General features: G+C 34.7%; 1 protein-coding gene across 2 annotated transcripts in view; it reads right to left on the bottom strand.

Moving 5' to 3' along the window:
- The window catches only part of KCNH7 (potassium voltage-gated channel subfamily H member 7), a gene marked incomplete at both ends in the record, with an annotated part of 473,040 nt that overhangs the window by 266,325 nt on the left and 187,589 nt on the right, over positions 1 to 19,126 (bottom strand). The gene's annotated exons all lie outside the window — the stretch shown is intronic.

Below are 19,126 nucleotides of genomic sequence, written 5' to 3'. Positions count from 1 at the left end.
CCCACCTTATTCCACAGTGTTAACTTTTGTCTGGACTTTTAGGGGACCTACCTGAATGCACAACAACTAGACTATCAATCTTAACAAAAATATGTATTGATTAGTCCATGTTTGAAAGACACTGAGCTACACGCGTGTTTACAACTTAACAAATGGTTTGTACAATCCTTAAGGTTGATTCTTATCAGTAAATCTTGTCTGCACGTTATTACAAGGTCCATGGGCAGTAAGCATATATTTCTGAGTTGCCAGCTGACATGTTTTTCAGTTTAGCTATTTACAGTGCTTTCTTGGGAAAAGGCATAGCAGCCATTGTCGTCTCTCGAAGGGATGCATGGTTGTCAGGATTTAATGTTTAATACAGGACTGTTTATGCTGTCATGGTGCTGGTTTCATTTATATCACAGTGTGGTGGATCCTCGGAACCAGAGAACACCTGGCAGCTAAATACCTGTATGTGGTGGCTGGAAGCCACAGATGTGTTTTAAGGCTGCAGTGATACTTGCCCAGCTCCAGATGCACATCAGCGTGCAGTTGTGTTCTACTCATCCTTATGGAATGGAGGGTACGTAGTCAGGAAGCTGGAAGTATCAAGTAACCAGAAAAGCACTAAAGAATGTCCAGGAGTTTTCAACATGTGTTCACTGTAATGCCGTAAGAGTTTACCAAGGCAAAACCTACTGCCCAAATTATAGGTCTCTGGGAAAAGCTAAGAAAGAAATGTGTGGTTTGAAAATTTTTTAAATATTTTATGTAGCAAAATAGAAATATCCATGCAAATAAAACTTGACACTGTACACAGCCCAAGTTATTAGTAAGAGGGAAAAGACTTAATTGAATCTCTTCATTTGAAATACTTAAATGTCCTCAAGAACTATCCTCCCAGGGCTTTTATTATGATTTGTATTAAATAATGCTTAGCCAGCTCACCTCTGAACTTGTATCAATCAGGCTAGTGGGTTAGTTCAGGGTACCCCTAACTGATAATCATTCAGACTATTGATTTTCTTTTAAATTCCATGCTGAGTGACATATCAGATCTGTTTGCAAAATATCTCTCATATATGCTGTATACTTTAATTACATAGTAAATTAAAATGTTAAATGTCTTGGAAAATATATTTAAAATTTTATAGCAGAAGTGAAATTGCATTTGCATTTTGAAAAACAGTGAAATTGTATTTGATTATTTAAAAAATGCTTAATAAAGCAGATGGACATATTACTAGGTAATATTTGTCTGGGCCTTTAAAAATAATGACTCTGGATCTCAGAGGATTAGGGACATATAATGGAAAACTCTTGATAGATCTACAATGAAGAGTGTGTGTCCTTAGTTTATGGGCTCAGATTCACCACTTTTGCTTCTTCCCTGCTTGCCACCTGCCTATTGTATATTACTTTCTTGTCTATATCTCTACGCCATCAACTGTACAAGGCTCAAGGAAGTTCTTTGGGGTAACATCATGAAAATGGAATTGAGAAAACAATTGGACTGCATCTCTGCCTTTTTACAACAAACCACTTAGGATCAATGAACAATCTTTTACTCTAAATGGAAATTGTTATGTAAGATGTCATTTAAATGAGTGAAAACTGGTGATGAGGTGTCCTTTTAGTACACTAAAATATTTTTTCAATATAGTTGTTTTATATTGAAGATAAAATAGTTAATAGTAACTAATGATTGCAGAATAATAATAAATTTATACATTGGATCTATTCATTTTTATTAGGTGGAAAGTTCCTTTCTCTTCTATCACAATATATCTCAATATGTCTAGAATTCTTTCTGACATAAATGGTCAACATGTCCTAAATATAACAAAAAGGTACTTCAGTGATCTGAGATCTGACCAGTATTAGAGTTTACCCAAAGCACAAATATAAAATTGTATCTATCAATGTTCCTATAATAAAACATAAAACTTTTGATTTTAATAAACAGTTATGTAAAAGGGGTCACAATTTAGAATAAGTTTCATTTCTACTATAAACAAATATATATATATATATACATATGTACATATAAATATATAATCTCAATGTATAGTATAACTAGAAGGATATTTCTTTGCTTTCACTTTGCCAAACAAAATAATATTATTTGATTTCCTGAGCCTATTTCTTCTTTAATTATTTGCATGTATCTTTACTAACACCCTTTAAATATCTTTATGGCAAAAGAAGATTATATTCAATATACTGCTTTATTAAATATCAAATAGTGCTAGATATAAGAGAATATCTATTTGACAGAATTATTTGACCTTGAAAAGTAATAATCCTATAAATACTATTTAGTCATTCATATAGTCCAATATTTCTGTGTATCTTTAATTTCTAAAAATCATTACCATTTTGCTTACTCATGTTAAACTTATAGCCCTCATACAATTAGCCCAGTATTTCTGTTCTGCTTTATCAAGATCAACATTTAAGAAGGTTTTTTTGTGGAGATGAAATCTTGCCACATTGTCAGGCCAGTCTCAAAACTCTGGGCCTCCCATGTTGGCCTCCTGAGCAGCTGGGTGGAACTACAGGCGCATGTTACCATGCCCGACAAGATTTATACTTAAAAAACAGATCCCCATAGCATCACTTTGTTTCCCCTTGTTTGATGTAGTTTATATATGTTATAGGATTTTACAACATAAATTTTAAGGAGAATCAACATGAAAAAAGTAAAACCCCCTATGACCAAGGTCATTTGCAAATTTTTTGAGGATGTTTTGAACTTTATCAGCACTAGGACTGCTAAACCTAAAAAAGACATGGCTCTTCACATTTGTGAACTCTTGAAAAACTATATTTGTATTTTATGAGACTGTAAATGATGTACATTTAACACACTCTTCTAGAACATGACTTTTCTTGCAAAAGAAATTAAGTCAATTCATCAATTTTGATCATGGATACAACATATATTTACATTGATTTTTCCAGTTTTTTGTCCTCTTTCCCAGGTGAGATCACACTGAGAGTTTCTGGTAACACCTAGAGAGCATATGTTTCCTAGGAAAATTTTTACCCTGCTGCCCAATGACAGAATTTGAACTTCTTTTGTGACATACCTCTCAATCCACAAGAATCATCTCTCTTTTCCCCAAGGTTATAAGTTAATGACAGTTAATTGCCAATCCTACTTTAGAAAGACATAATTTGTTGATTTCCCAACACCTGAAAATCTCTAGTGTGTTCATAAAATGATGAGCAATTGGTATGATTAAGGAGACAAGGATTAGTTTTGTCAATGCAAAAACTTAAATGTGCCATATTTTGAGGTTTCAAGCCATGAAAAACAAGAGGAAAGTATCAATAATCTCTCTGTGTTTGTACATATACTTATTTATGTTTTATCTCTATGAGTAGAAAATGAGAAAGTCCATGCAGGAGAGAATAAAAGGCTTAATAAAATTACAATTGTTTAATGTTTCCCACACATCTATATGATCAATCACAGTGTTAACAGAGAAGGATGATTTACTTGGTTTATTATTCATTTCATAGAACCCCTAAAGTAACCTATATTGTTCATACTTTCTCCTCTTTTCCTATTCATTTACTATCTTGTTATTTATATTTTCCATTTGTCTTTGCCCACTCTACCGAATGGCACCTCTTCTCAAACCTGGAATACTGGATTGCAGTATTATGATTATGTTATGTTTTATGGCACAGTTGACCTTAGGTTAAAGTGTTTATACAATATGATTGGTCTCATGATAAGAACCTGCAAAAGCAGAGAGCTTCCTCCAATTGGTGGGACAAAAGGAAAACAGAGAGATTCAAACTGCAAGGACTTGATGGACTTGATTTGAAGATAAGGGGAGCCCTGGGAAACAGAAAATGAGTGGTCTCTGAGTAAATAGCAGCCCCCAGATGATGACTGCCATGGAAGAAGGAAGGACCTCAGACCTAGAACCGCAAGAGACTGGATTAGTCCAGAAACCTCAATGAGTCTGAAAAAGTACCTCCCATGAAGCCTGCAGGTAGAAACCCTGACTGGATGACATCTTGATTTAGCCTTGTGAGACTTCAGGCAGAAAGCTCAGCTGAGGACATCCAGACTTCTAACCTATAAGATCACAATTGGGTATTGTTTAACCTGCTAAGTTTGTAGTAATGTTACCCATAGGTAACAAATTCATATTGACTTTGTCTAAAATCTTGCAGTAACACCAATCAGTACAGAGGAGTTTCAGTGATGGATTCCTATGGCCAAAAGGCTGCTGGCTCCAAGGAGAAAATATAAAAGACCTTAGTCTAGGTGTTCACCTGACTGCACACAAAGCTCTGCTACTCAGGAAAGTAGAGCTCAGCCCAAACTTCTGAGAGATTTACAGCTTCCCAACATGGCTGCGGTGTCCAAAACCCCTTTCTCTCCATGGCCCCGCCATGCTGGAGAGTATGTTGCTATATTTTCAAATACATTTTGTTAGGATAATTATACTTTATACATACAGTAAAAGAGAGATAATCTCTATTGTACATGAGATTTTTCCAATATATTTGACAAATTTAAAAATATATACAGAGTCCTCTTCAAAGTTTTATACCCATATTTATAGATCTTTTATAATATATCCTTTTATGTTTCAAGGAAAATAAATACCTTGGCAATAAGAACTGTGCTATATACAGATTGTCATATCTCTAATTAGCCTGAGTAGGCCATAAATAGTCAACAATTGGATCAGTGATGCTCAGAAGGAAAAGAAAAAAGGGTTAAAATACAGGATCTCAATCCATATTTTTCACAGAATAATATAAGCTCATCATAAGTGGCCAATAAATACTACTAATAAATTATCTGTTACAGATCTAAAATTTGTCCCATTAACTTCACCACATAAGTAAGCCCTTCATGATCTAGAATACAGTATGTTTCCAGTTTTTTTCTATATCTTCTAACCATGTCATTTAGTGAACACACTTCTTTAAGATTTGCTTATGATTTTTCAAGAAATTTGGCTCACAGCTAAATCAGGCTTCCCAGCTATTTTTATGTCCAGCCCACAAGATAAGAAAATTTGTTTTGTGATGTTAGGATCAAATCTGTGCATACCATAAATTCTAGGCAAATACTCTACCACTGAGTTATATCCCCAGGCCACTCAGAAATTTTTAATAGTTGCATTTTAAATGTTCATGTAGCATCAACGCTTATATTATATAATCTCATTTTTTGTCTTTTGATCCCCCAAGCCCTTAATACTTATTATCTGGACCTTCACAGTAAAATTTTGCTCATCATTGCTTTAATTTTAGCTCAAATATCACCTTTTCCCCAGTCAGGAGTAAAGATCCTTCTTAGATATCTTCATTAAATATCTTTTAACATTATTAAGCTCTCATTTTACACGGCTTTGCTCATGCCTATACATGCAATGCTCAGGCATGTTTCTCCAGGCATTACCAGGACATGGTTTCCATGTTATTCTTGACAATGAATAATTAAACATGCAGGGGCCATTTAAATATCATGAATAATAACTTGTAAATGTTAATTTTGAGGTAACAGATGAGGAGTGAGGTAAGTGCTTATAAAATCTCTCTTCCTAGATACAAAGAGCCAATAGATACATGAAAAGATGTTCTACATCACTGGCCATCAGAGAGATGCAAATCAAAACTTCACTGAGATTCTATCTAACCCCAGTCAGAGTGGCAAGCATAAAGAAATCATATAATAACAAATGCTGGCGAGGATGTGGAGAAAGAGGAATGTCGGTGGGAATGCAAACTAGTTCAGCCACTATGGAGATCTGTGTGGAGATTCCTAAGAAAGGTGGGAATAGATCCACCATATGATCCAGCTCTATCACTCCTGGGTATCTTTCCAAAGGGGTTGAATTCAGAGAACTACAGCAACATATGCATACCTATGTTCATAGTAGCACAATTCGTAATAGCCAAAATATGGAACCAACCCAGATCTCCATCAACAGATGAATGGATAGCAAAACTTTGGGAAATACACACTATTCAGCCATAAAAAAGAACAAAATTATATAATTTGCAAGAAGATGGAAAGCCCTGGAGAACATTATGTTAAGTGAGATCAGCCAAGCACAGAAGGAGAAGATACATATGGTTCCTCTAATATGCCCAAACTAGGAAACACAGAGGATACCAGTGGGACTCCAGATAAGAGAGGGGAAATATCAGCAAAGTTTGAATGGAAAGATAGGAGAGGAGGAAGGCTAATCTCGATTAATGAGGGTCTACATCTGAATATGTGTAAAATTATGAATATGACATGGTTAATCTGGACAACCATTGGTGGGAGGGGGAAGGAAAAAAGGGGGTGGGGGGGAGAGGGCACGAAATATAGTTTAAATGTATACCATTTATGTTCAATAAAAAATTTGTTTAAAAAAACTATCTTCCTATCTGAGTCATCAATCCAGTAATTCTTAAGCTAGAAAAAGAATTTAAGTATATACTATTAATATATTTTATGGTTTTAGACATAATTGCTTAAATTATATTTCTGTGTTTGAGTGTTAAGTGATTTTTCCTGTTTTTCAGAATATATGTCTAAAATTTTAAAGTTTTAAAAACACAAAGTAGCTAACACACATAAAAGTACTCTGAAAACCTACAGAAGAAATACCAACAATATATTTTTTATATTTATGTGGTTCATATTGAAAATGGCATACATTCAGACAGTGCTTAGTGATTCCCCCCTCCTCCTGCTTATCCTTTCCCCCTCTTCCAACAATGAGTGTCCAGGTTGACCATGCTACATATACACATATTCGAATATAGCTCCTCCATTAATCAACCTCAGCCTTCTTACTCTCCTACACTGCAATTCTAGCTTTGCTTAGGTTTCTCCTCTGTTATCTGGAGTCCCTCTGGTATCCCCAGTACTTTCTAGTTTGGGCATATTAGAGAAGACATATGTCCCTTCTCTTTCCGTGCTTGGCTGATCTCACTTAACATAATGTTCTCCAGGTTTTTCTATCTCTTGCAAATGGCATGATTTTGTTCTTCTTTATTGCTGAGTAGAATTCCATTGTGTGCATACAAATGGTCAATAGATACATGAAAAAATGTTCAATATCATAAGCCATCAGGGAGATGCAAATCAAAACACACTGAGATTCCATTTAACCCCAATCAGAGTGGCAAGCATAAAGAAGTCAAATAGCAACAAATGCTGGCAAGGATGTAGGGAAGGAGGGACTCTTTTATACTGTTGCTGGGAGTGCAAACTAGTTCAGCCACTTTGGAGATCAGTATGGAGATCTTAGAAAACTGGGAATAGATCCACTATATGATCTGTCTATACCACTCCTGGGTATCATTCCAAAGGGGTTGAATTCAGAGAATTACAGTAACATATGCATACCCATGTTCATAGCAGCACAATTCATAAGCCAACATATGGAACCAGCCTAGTTCTCCATTAACAGATGAATGGATTGAAAAATTATGACAAATGCCAACAATATATTTAAAATTTTAAATAAATGTTAAGCCATCCTGGGCTGATGGTGAAATGGATGTGAACACTGGGAAAGGTGTGGGCTGGCTGGATAAGAAAAGAGTAAAACTCGTTAATATCAGTCACATAAAACTACTGGATAAAATCAGGAATAAATTATAATCAGCTCAGGTATAAAGGTATACTATCCAAAAAGTAATGTTACAACTAAGAGATGTTGGTGCCAAGAGTAGAACATGTGAAATATAATGACATGAAATGCAATGACAGAGAGGTTGTACTTGGCCTGATGTCTAAGACTTTCACTCTGCTAACTCTTCATAAGAGATAAGTGTATACTCATGAACATACAGCAATAATACAGAGGATAGCTAATTGATTGATTGATCGATTGGGATTGAACACAAGGACATTCTACCTCTAACTACATCCCCATCATTTTCTGTGCTTTTTGTTTTAAAATAGAATTTGACTAGGCTGCTGAGATTCTCACTTGGTTGTTGCAGCTGTGCTTGAGCCTGTGGTCCTCCTGTCCCAGGTTTCCAGGTAGTGGGTTGCAGGCATTACCTGCAAAACCATCCTCAGCTTAGAAAAGAATTTAAATGAAAGCAATTGAGAAATGGGCATTTACATTGTTGGTACCAGTATTCATTCATTTTCTGGAGATGTATAGGTGTCAAATACAAAGCTATTTAAAGAAAATGTGTGAATATTTTATTAATACCTATTAAACTTGCTGTAACAGCACTTATTTCTAGAAGGCCTGAAAGTTTTAGAGTTTTAGGCCAATTTCTCTGCTATGATTTTAATATTTTCATGGGCATGTTATTTGTTGATTATCTATATACCCTGCACCCTGTCTGTATAATCTTTATATAAACTAAGTACTTAAAATTGTCTTTTAAGCTATGCATGTCATTGTCAACATGATTTATATTATGATATGAGACTATAATATACCAATAAAAGTATAAGTATATTTTAAATTAATGGAAGAATGAAGTAAATTAAGAAATGGTGAGTAAACCTATGATCATTCTTATTCTCAGACACAGATATGCATGTGAGGATACATGAAGGTAACTAGGAGGTAAAAAGAAATTACAGAGTGCTTCTTTCTTAAGCTTCCGTTTTATTCAAAATAGCTTTGAAATTTAAAAATGCAGAAAGAAAATAATTATGTATTATTCATTAACAAAATTCGCATTTATTTTTAAATAAAACACAAAACTTCAAAAAATACATTATTTGTTGAAAGGGCTTTTTTGTGTGTGTGGATAAGAGGTACGGGAGATTCAACCCAGGGGCATTCTACTTCTGAGCTACACACCCGCAACTGTATTGTATTTTTTAAATTGAAATAGGATCTAAGTTATGGCACACGAGGCCTTGAAATTGTGATCCTCCTGTCTCAGCCTACTAAGTACTGGGGTTGCAGGCATGTGCCATCACACCTGGCTAGTTGAAAGGAGAGTTTTAAAAATCAATTACAAAGTAAGGGTTCTTTGGCACACTTTTCTAACATTGGAAACATTTTAATGGGTAATTAGGGGGTACTTTCAGTTTAGTTATGAGGGTAAAAGAAATATACAGAAACAAAATCACATATTATTTTCCCTGCATTCCCGTAATATACAATCCAATTAGAGCTAAATGCAGTATGTATAACTTAATATTGATAATTCTGTGCTCTCAACCTTACTATTTTAATGCCAACAGAGTCCTGAGTCTTGGAGTCACAAGTCCAAAGATCTTACATGTTATTTAAGAAGCAGCACTTACAAGTGATATTAATGTCGTTGAGCCTTGTCAATATCAGACAAGTATATTTTAATTAGTTAAGTCACCAAGTAAGGAATGAATAGATACAAAGTAGTTGAGAGTTTATGTAGCAAATATATCTATTTTGATTCCTGTCTTTTTCACTAACTAGAAAGAAGTATGAACTTTGGCAAAATATTTTCTAGCAACCCCATTTTTCTTATACATAAAATGGGTATACAAATGGTTTGCATATCAAAATATTGTAAGAAATAGAAGAGCTTATACATTAAATATATTCATGGTAATATATATGAAGATTAAGTACATTGTCTTGCCTAAACTAAGCACTCAATTAATTTTACATATTAGTATTAAGAATTCCTTCTGATGAGAAAATAGTCATCCTTAAATAAGCAGCTACAAAAATAACTGACATTTTCTTTAGAAATATATGGTTTCCTTATAGCAGCAGTGTTTTTGGATAACGTTAATGAATGCTTAACAGCCTTGGAGATGCCTGCAGCTAGTGTCTGACCTACTTATTAGGAAGGGAGCTCCAATAATCTGGCCTTTACAGAGGCTCTGCTTTCCTGGACTGAGAAAATTGCATAATTGCTACTTCAGACATTGCTATAGAATGTTGTCAATTATATTAAAGCACTACAATCCTTAATGTAGTTAATTGGTTAGTTTCCCCAAGTTTATTCTTTCTAAAAGAATACAACTGTCTCAAGTCCACAGAAAAATATAAAAACTTAGTTTTGTGGAATGTGTTTTAATGTAGATATTGTTAATAATCACACTCTAAAATATCTCTTTAGGATCAACAAAGAAACATTCCATGTAAGACCATACTATAGAAACAAAATTTTAGTCTGTCCAAAATGTTAGTGTTCACACTAAAAATGATCACAGCACCTCTGGGCTCTGTAGTTTTCAATGAAATAATAATCAGATTATTATAATTTTTATTCATGATATCAAATTTTCTTGTGTGTATATGAGAGAGAGAGAGAGAGAGAGAGAGAGAGAGAGAGAGAGAGAGAGAGAGAGAGAGAGAGACATACAGACAGACAGACACTGGAAATTGAACCCAGAAGCACTCTATATTCGAGCTGCCCCCTTTTCAAACTTTCTCTTTGAAACAGGTTCTCATCCCCTCATCCCATGTCCTACTGGTACAGAGTCTGGCACTAGATTTGAATTTAGTTGACTCTCCAGAAAAACCAAAAGAGAAACTGTTTCAATGAAATAGTTATCAGCACCAATAGTGCCCTGTCTTTGAACCCCAAAAATATATATTAATTGAAATTAAAATGTGTTGAGCAAGAATACATGTGTCTGTCATGAAAATTTTCAGTACTGTTTATATAATTCTATTTTCAGCTAAAGAGGGAAAATAGTGTTTAAAATTTCTTTTCTCAGGCAGATACTTTATTTTGCTGTTAGGAATTCCAGTTAGGTTATGGCAGACAGCTGTACCTGTCAGAATTAGGTAATAATAAAAGTACTAAGTACAAACTTTATGCTTCAGGAAGATGGAAATTTCATTAAGACTGTATTTCCATTACCAATTATTAAGTAATTCACCAATAATATTTTCTTCTCCTAACCTATTCAAGAGGAAACTTTCTTAAAGAGGATATTCTTTGATCTATGAATGGATTGAGAAATAAAAATCACCAAAGCCTATTGTGTATGCTGAAGATTTCCTAAAGAAATCTAAGGAATTAAGTCACAAGGCTTTTGTATTAAGAAAATAAAACCTCAAGTCTGCACAAATGATATATTGTCAGAGAACAAATGTAGGCCAGAAAATTTGAAAATAATTTTTACTTTTAATTTTCAAATAGCAGCCATCTAGTACTATTTGCCATTTAATGGAATTTTTATATTCACTTATTACTTTGAAGTCACTTAAATATTAACTATCTCCTGAGGTCATCTTCTGTGAGTAATGACAGAGTGTGTTTTTCCTCATTCTCCACACTAATTTGGAGAAGAGTCTCATGAGAACTCAATGAGACAGTGGCATAGCTGAGAACAAATATGGGGTGTTGACTTTCCATTTCTCTAATGAAGGGCTTCTGTGACGATCTGTGGCCAAGGAAAACTTGTAGGGCAGGGGCAGAGAGCAAGAACAGGATGAGACAAGGAGGGAGGGAGGAAGGAAAGGAGATGGAATTTTCAGAGGTTATTTTTAACTCCAAAAATTTACTTTGAGTTAAAAAAAATTCTGTTCTGTTGGGTCAGTAACAAGTAAAATTAAGCATAGTTGCACTGATATTTATATGCAGTTAAATCACAATATCATCATATCTTTAGGGCAATGCCCCAGTTTATTTGATACATAGTTACTTTTATGTAATAGTTAATAAATTATAGCTAATAGATTGGGCCTTTTGGTAAAGCCAAATAATGCAATTAGAATAAAATAGAGCAAAATGAGAATGGCTCTCAACTTTATGCTCTTATTACACTACAATAAGCTAGAGGTCAGCCTTGGCATATTAGATGAGATTCATCTCACTGCTCCTAAGAGTCTTTGGTTTGATTGTGAGCTCTCAGAGAGCAGGAACATCAATTTGTTTCCTTTAAGTCTTCAAAGACTAGCACAATTCCTGGCACTTGGAAGTAATTGTGAAGTTCAGAGAATTCTACTTGAGCATATTTGTCCACAATCTTTTTGCTTTAATTTTTTTATTGGTGCATTATATTCATACATCATATTGGGGTAAAAATATTGTGTGGACATACATGTACACATCACCCATTTAGCCCCTACCCAATTCCCACTCCAATCCCTCCCCATCCCTCCTTCCCATGCTTGGCTTAGCAATTGACTTCAATATGTGTAAGTACATTGTGTGTTTTAGAGAATTTCCTTCTTTCCCCCTCCCATCCCCTCATTTAGGTTGTCTTGTTTGCTCCTCTAGGATTTCCTTTTTCATCTAGAGTTCCTCCTATGACCCATTTCTCCTTAGCTTTCACATATTAGGGAAAGCATCCGATTTCTTATTTTTTATCACTGACTAATCTCTCTTAGCATGATGTCCTCCAGTTCCACCCATTTCTCTGAAAATGATGTAACTGAGTTTTTTTAATTTGTGGGTAAATTTCCATTGTGTACATATCCCACAGTTTTGTAATCCATTCATCTGTTGATGGACATCTTGGCTGGTTCTAAGTTCATAGCTGCACAATTTGTTCACAATTTTAAGCCATGGAAAACAATTACTTTACATGCCAACAGACATGCTTCATAATATTTTCTATGATAGCATAGTCAAATAATATTTTGTGTGGTGCTATATAAATGAGGGCTTTTAAAATTATTTTACCAGTTTATTCATAATTCTTTAGTGGGTCTTTTTGGCAATTCAATATTCAGGTTTTCAGTAATATTTTCTGAAGTTTCTTTTTTAAGATATGGCAGCTATGCAGTATGAGCAAAGCCTTGGCATATGCTACCATCACGAAAGGAAATTGTTCTTTTCTCTTCACTTAATCAGCTCCTATTTACTCCTCAAACATAGGTTCAAATACAACCTCTTCAGCAAGGCCATCTCTGAACTTCCTACTAAGGTTAAATTACCTGCCAGGTAGTGCTCCCTGATTTCAGAACTGATAGAACTGATTTTATTTGCCAATTTTTATCTTATCAGTGTGACTATTTATATGATTTCTGTCTCCCTACTGAGATTTCAGCTCCACCTGAAGAGGGATCATGCATTATTTCAGATTCAGTCTTCCATCATAATACCCAGTATACATGAGGCCTTCCATCAATACACAGTGAATGAGTCAATTAATAAGCAGAGGACCCTGTAAAGACTCACTAAGACTCCATCAGTTAACAAGTAGGTACATAACCTCCTAAAACAAATTCTGAGAAGAGCTACAGCATCATTAGTATTCAGTGACAGCATATTAGAAATATATAAATAGCCAGACATGGTAACACATGTCTGTAATCTCAGTACTACAAAGGCTGAGAAAGGGAGAGTACAGGTTTAAAGATAGCTTCAGCAATTTAGCAAGACCCTGTTTCCAAATAAAAAAAGGAGGGCTGGGGGAGTTGATTGGATATAGGATGCCCCTGAGTTTAATCCACAGTATCTTTCGCTCTCTTTCTCTCTTTCTCTCTCTCTATGTATATATTTTATATCATATGTCATATGTTATATAAACTTATATGTAATATACACATATTATATATGCTTATATGTACTATGTATTATATATTATATCACATATATATTATGTGTTATATATAAGCAATAATGTTTTAATACTTAAAGACTGCTAAGCTTTTCAACCTTTTTATAATAGCTTTGCTCAAACTTATGTTGGCCATTTTATAATTATTAAAATTAAATTATATTATTTTTCTATGTTCTAAAAATCAATCCCCAAATAATAATGTCTAAAAATGTGGGAGAGAAATATTTATTTCACTGTCTATATTAAGTTTGTGAATTTAAGTTTATAAATATGCTTTGATTTGAGCCGATTGTCTAGTCTTTTGTAAACATAGTCCAGGATATCAAGCACAATACTTAGAAGAATTTGTTCTCTAGAGGAATTTGTACCTGAAGGTTCCTATAGATAAACAGAAACACAAACCATAGGCACATAAATAAATCTATCAACTTGTTTCAACACAAGTTAGTGTAAATGTTTTTATAAAAATACTGGCAAAATTCTACACAGTCCACAGGTAATTGATACAGATCATAAAACATTCTAAGTACATATATACTTGACACTCAGTATATAAGGATTAATGTTCTACAGATGAGTCTCTTAAATTCAGTTCTCTGGTGCCCTTCCTGGTTGGTTTTCTTTTGCCTTCTTATCCATCATTTTCAGAGGAAAAAAAATTATGAACCAAAACCATTCGGAGCACACGTCAAAATGGGAGAAGGCATTGCTTTGCATTGGTGATAAATTGAAAAAAGGGAAAAGGATCATGAGGTCTACAAATCATTACTTTTGTTTCCATTTCTCTAGAACATGTCCAGGGCCTGTTAGTCAGATATCGTGTTTTATCTGCATGCTTGATTATATGATACAGAGTCAATAACTGAGCATATTGCATAAAAATGAAGTATGTGAGTTGTTTCTTATGGATCATCAAAAGAAAGAGTAGAAAAACCAAAGGAAAAATACTGTGAATTGTTTAACTAGATTTAGCATAAAGGAGTAGTGAAGCTGGGCATGGTGGCCCAGGCCTATCATCCCAGTATTGGGGAGGCTGAGACAGGAGGGTTGGAGGTTTGAAGCCAGCCTTAGCAAATTAGTGAGTCTGGCAGCAACTTAGTGAGAACCTGTTTCCAAATAAAAATAAAATGGGAGGTAGCTTACAAGTAGAATGACCCTGGGTTCAATTCCCAGCACTGAAGGAGAAGGAGGAGGAGGAAGAGGAGGAAGAGGAGGAGGAGGAGGAGGAGGAGGAGGAGGAGGAGGAGGAGGAGGAGGAGGAGGAGGAATAAGAAACAGTGAATACTGGAAATGATTCACAAGTTTGGAAAAAAACATATAAGGAAAAGTGAAATGAATTGGGTAAGGACTGTGGCAATTTGAAGAACATGTGTACTCTCTAAGTGCACTAGGCAGCTATAGCAGCTGCTAGATCATGGAATTCTTATGAAAAACCCAACTCTTAATGGACTTTATTAGAGAAGCTTTTGTTTTACAACAAAAATATACAGATCTCTACCTCCCACAACATATAGTAACATCCTGTACAGAGTGGTTGCAACTGGGTAAATGTAATGGACACCTTCTCATCTCAGTGCTGTAGTTACTATTGGAGTGAGCTCTTGGCACTGTGAATTCTAGGAGTTTTGAGCATATATAATGACATGTACTCATCATGTTAGGATCATACAGAACAGGTGCACTGTTCTCAGTGCTCCACCCATTGGTTCTTCCCTCCCATTAAGCCCCTGAAAAACACTAATTTTTAAACTTTCTTTATAGTTTTTCATTTTCCAGGATATCATGTAGTTGGAATCATATATAATGTGTATAATTTTCAGACTGCTTTTTCCATATAACATTACATGTTGTGATAAGGGTAATACCTTATTATGTTATCCTCATATTTTGTAGGTCTACCTCCAGGCTATACTCCCAGACCTGTTTTATATTTTATTTGGAAACAGGGTCTCACTAAGTTGCTGAGAGCCTCACTAAGTAGCCGAGGCTGGCTTCGAACCAATGTGATCCTCCTGTCTCAGCCTCCCAAGGGAGGGGATTACAAGCGTGCACCACCATGCCCGGCTAAAAACATTTTGACTGTCTCTAAGTTTCACCAATTATGATAAAGCTGCTTCATATAGTTTCTGTGTGGACATAAAGTTTCAACTCATTTGATTAAATGCCAAGGAGTGTGATTGTTGAATCACATGGAGTAGACACAGTTTTTCAAGAAACTGCCAAACTGTCTTCCAAAGATGCTGCCCTGTCTCCATTCTCACTAAGAATATAGAAAAGTTCCTACTGCTTTGTGTTCTTGCCAGCATTTATTGTTGCCATCATTGTTTAGGCAAAATATCTGCATGTATGTCATGGTGAAATTGAGACAAATGTCTAATTCATTAGACAGTAATAGACTCTAGTCTTTTCTCCTCTGTGGCAGGCAGTTCTGTCTTCCTGTCATAGAGGGGAAAAAATTAAACAGTATTTTTCTCTGGCATGGAATCAATCTTATAGTAATTTCTAAAGATTGACTTATTAATATTTTGAAGAAGCAATAACAAATTAAAATTGTCTCCAACATGCCTTTTAAGAATGACATTTTCACCGGGCGTGGTGGCACTTGTAATCCCCGCGCTTGGGAGGTGGAGACAAGAGGATCACGCTGGTTTGGAGCCAGCCTCCCTGGTTTAAGAGACCCTGTTTTCAAATTTAAAAAAATGTAAAATAGGTCTGGGAGTGTAGCCCAGAGGTAGAAGGGCTTCCAGGAACCCCAGTACCACCAAAAAAAAAAAAGACATTTTCTAAAGCAAGATCTAATGTGATAATACCATGTTGCCAATGTTCTAAATAGGTAGTATTACAGCCCATTTGCTATCTTCTGCCTTCATCAGGCAGAGAGAAGTATTCTTTCAGTGGAAACACTTAACATCTTTACAAATCTTTGATTTTGTTATCAAAAACAAAATCAAAAGTTATTCACCACATTTGCAAAAGATTACCAGCTGTTAACATGTTCAGGCTCTTAATACATGGGAACTTATTAAAGTAGAACACTTGGTGTAGAAGAAGGCTAGTAGTAGGCAAGAAAGTTTATAAAAGAAAAGATAATACAGATGTGAATTAGAAACTATAGTATGGAATCTTTAACAATGTACAATTAAGGAATATTATGGTCAGAAATCTTTGATTTTTTTCTGATATAAATATATATGTATATATGTATATATGTATATATTTGTGAACAAAATTTCTCTCTAACTATAACACAATATTGTCTAAATATTGTTATCCATCTAAATCGTGAATTTTGGGGTCAGTTATGAGTGTCAATTGTGAATATTTTGGAGGCTCAATCTCGTAGGCCTGGGCTGGATGCTGTGAACTGTAATAGACCAGAAATGTCTCTGTAAAGGCTATTTCCGGTAATGAAAATCTCATAAATTTTATGAGATAAGGATCATGTAACACTGAGAAAGAGACACTCCAGATTTAGAAAGGAAATGAGAAGCCAGAGCTAGCCAATGACACTGACAGATGTTTCCAAAGAGTGATGGCTTTGTTGCTTCTTTGGTGTCTGCATACATTGTTATAATAGATCCTGGTGGTATGTGGTTTGGGATCTGGAAATGTAAAAAATTTAGACTTTCATATGATTCTCATATGATACTTTTAAAAAACTGTAAGGGAAATTAGGTTATATTAAAATTCAAATTTTCTGTGTTATACTTGATAGCTGAATAAACTGTACTTAGAGAACATCTTCTTGCACATACATTATTGTGGAAAAAATATATATTTCAGTTAATCTTGTTTTTAGACAAAGCAAATTGATGGCAGATATTTGTTATACTAGCCAGTCGATATATAAGGTCTTTTAATGCTAAAGTACCTTTTAATCCTGTGTAGAAAAAAGTTCTGATTACTGTGTTCATTTGTTGTTAACAAATTTCATCTCTTTCCTTGCTCAGAACTTCTGTACATGTTATACCTGTGACTAGGATATGCCTTCTTCAGGGGTCTTCTTTGATCATCTTCTTTTCATAGCTCTCAAAATGATGTTCTCTATTCTCTCTCTCTCTCTCTCTCTCTCTCTCTCTCTCTCTCTCTCTCTCTCTCTCGTGTCTGTGTGTGTGTGTGTGTGTGTGTGTGTGTGTGTTTATTGGGGGTTGAGCCCAGGGTCATCATTCTATCTCATTCATTCACTGAATTGTGGAGGGCCTCCCTAAATTGCTAAAGCTGGCCAGGAGCCTGCACTATTTCTGTCTCAGCCTTCCAAGTACTGGGATTACATCTTGTTTGCTTGCTTACTGCTTATTTCAAAATCTGTTTCCCCCAAGAGTCTATAAACCTACTTAACCAAGGACCGAAACTGCTGAGTTCATATGATTGAATATAGAACTTCTAACAAAATGCCTGACAAATATTCAGTACACAGCAAATACTTGTTCTGAAAATAAATAAATGAATAAATATAATAGATTATAAAGGGCAATGAGTTTGAAGCCAAAAGATATGTGTTCTTCTCACTCTTCTGACACCTTCCTATTTACATAAGCAAATGATTTAGATTGTTTTGGCCATAGGTATTACTCATAAAAAGGAATATAACCATAAGCTTTTTCTTACATGGTGGTTATGAAGACGAAAGTTGGTGTATGGAAAGTGCTAGAACAATGAAGGTATTTTTAAACAGCAGTCTTTGTAGTTGTGTAACCTTAAGTAGATCATAATCTTTGCTTACCGATAAAAGCAATAAATGAATAATTGTAAAATTGAAATATATTCCATCTATAGCCTGTGCTTGGCAGTGAGAAGATACGCAACAAGTGTTTGTTGAATATGTATTTTATTTTTGCAGTACTGGGGATGGAACCCAGGGATATTCTACCTCGGAGCTATACCCCCAGCATTATTTTTTATTCTTTATTTTGAAACAGGTCTCACTGAGTTGCAAAGGGCCTCACTAAGTAGCTGATGCTGTCCATGAACCATGGTCCTCCTCGCTCAGCCTCCCAAATGCTGGGACTACAAATATGCCCCACCATGCTCAGCTTGAATGTGTATTTTTAGCAAGTCTATTCTCTAATTTTCATTCCATGATTTAAATGTCTTTATTTTACATGTTTGAGATAAAATGTACATTTGTAAAAGTTCTGCATATAATTTTACAAGCATTTCTATTTTTATCCTAGGATATGTATGGATAATAATTCTTGATGATTTACTAATGGGTTAATAAATTCAAGTTGAATTTTTAAAATTTATTTTTCTCTCAGAGTAACACATTAATTTTGATTATTAAGAAATTATTTTAATAGAGAGCTGATTAGTTTCATTTTCCAGAAAATCATCATTAACATTTTTGCCCACTCAGAATATGTTCAAGAGAATCAAGTGATCAGCCATGAGAAAGAATGGAAATTGTAATAGAAGCCTAAACATTTAGCCTGTGTGGGAGAGAACCCATGAATAACTTTTATCAAGCTCTGAGTTATTGAGAATAAATATCAGACAATATAATAATAGTAATAGGATAACTCTAATGTCACTAAATTTGCTATAAATCAATATAAAACATACCACAATAAACTTAGCTATGTATATGGCTTTGAGAACCAAAGAAGATAAAACAGAAAGGATGTGAAATATAATTCATTCACAGGAGTTTATTAAGAATTACTAAACTACTATAATAAC

This window comes from Muscardinus avellanarius (assembly GCF_963383645.1).
Source record: "Muscardinus avellanarius genome assembly, chromosome: 2".
Lineage (NCBI taxonomy): Eukaryota > Metazoa > Chordata > Mammalia > Rodentia > Gliridae > Muscardinus > Muscardinus avellanarius.
The sequence above is the reverse complement of the archived record's forward strand: the minus strand, read 5'-3'. Positions and strand labels throughout refer to the sequence as shown.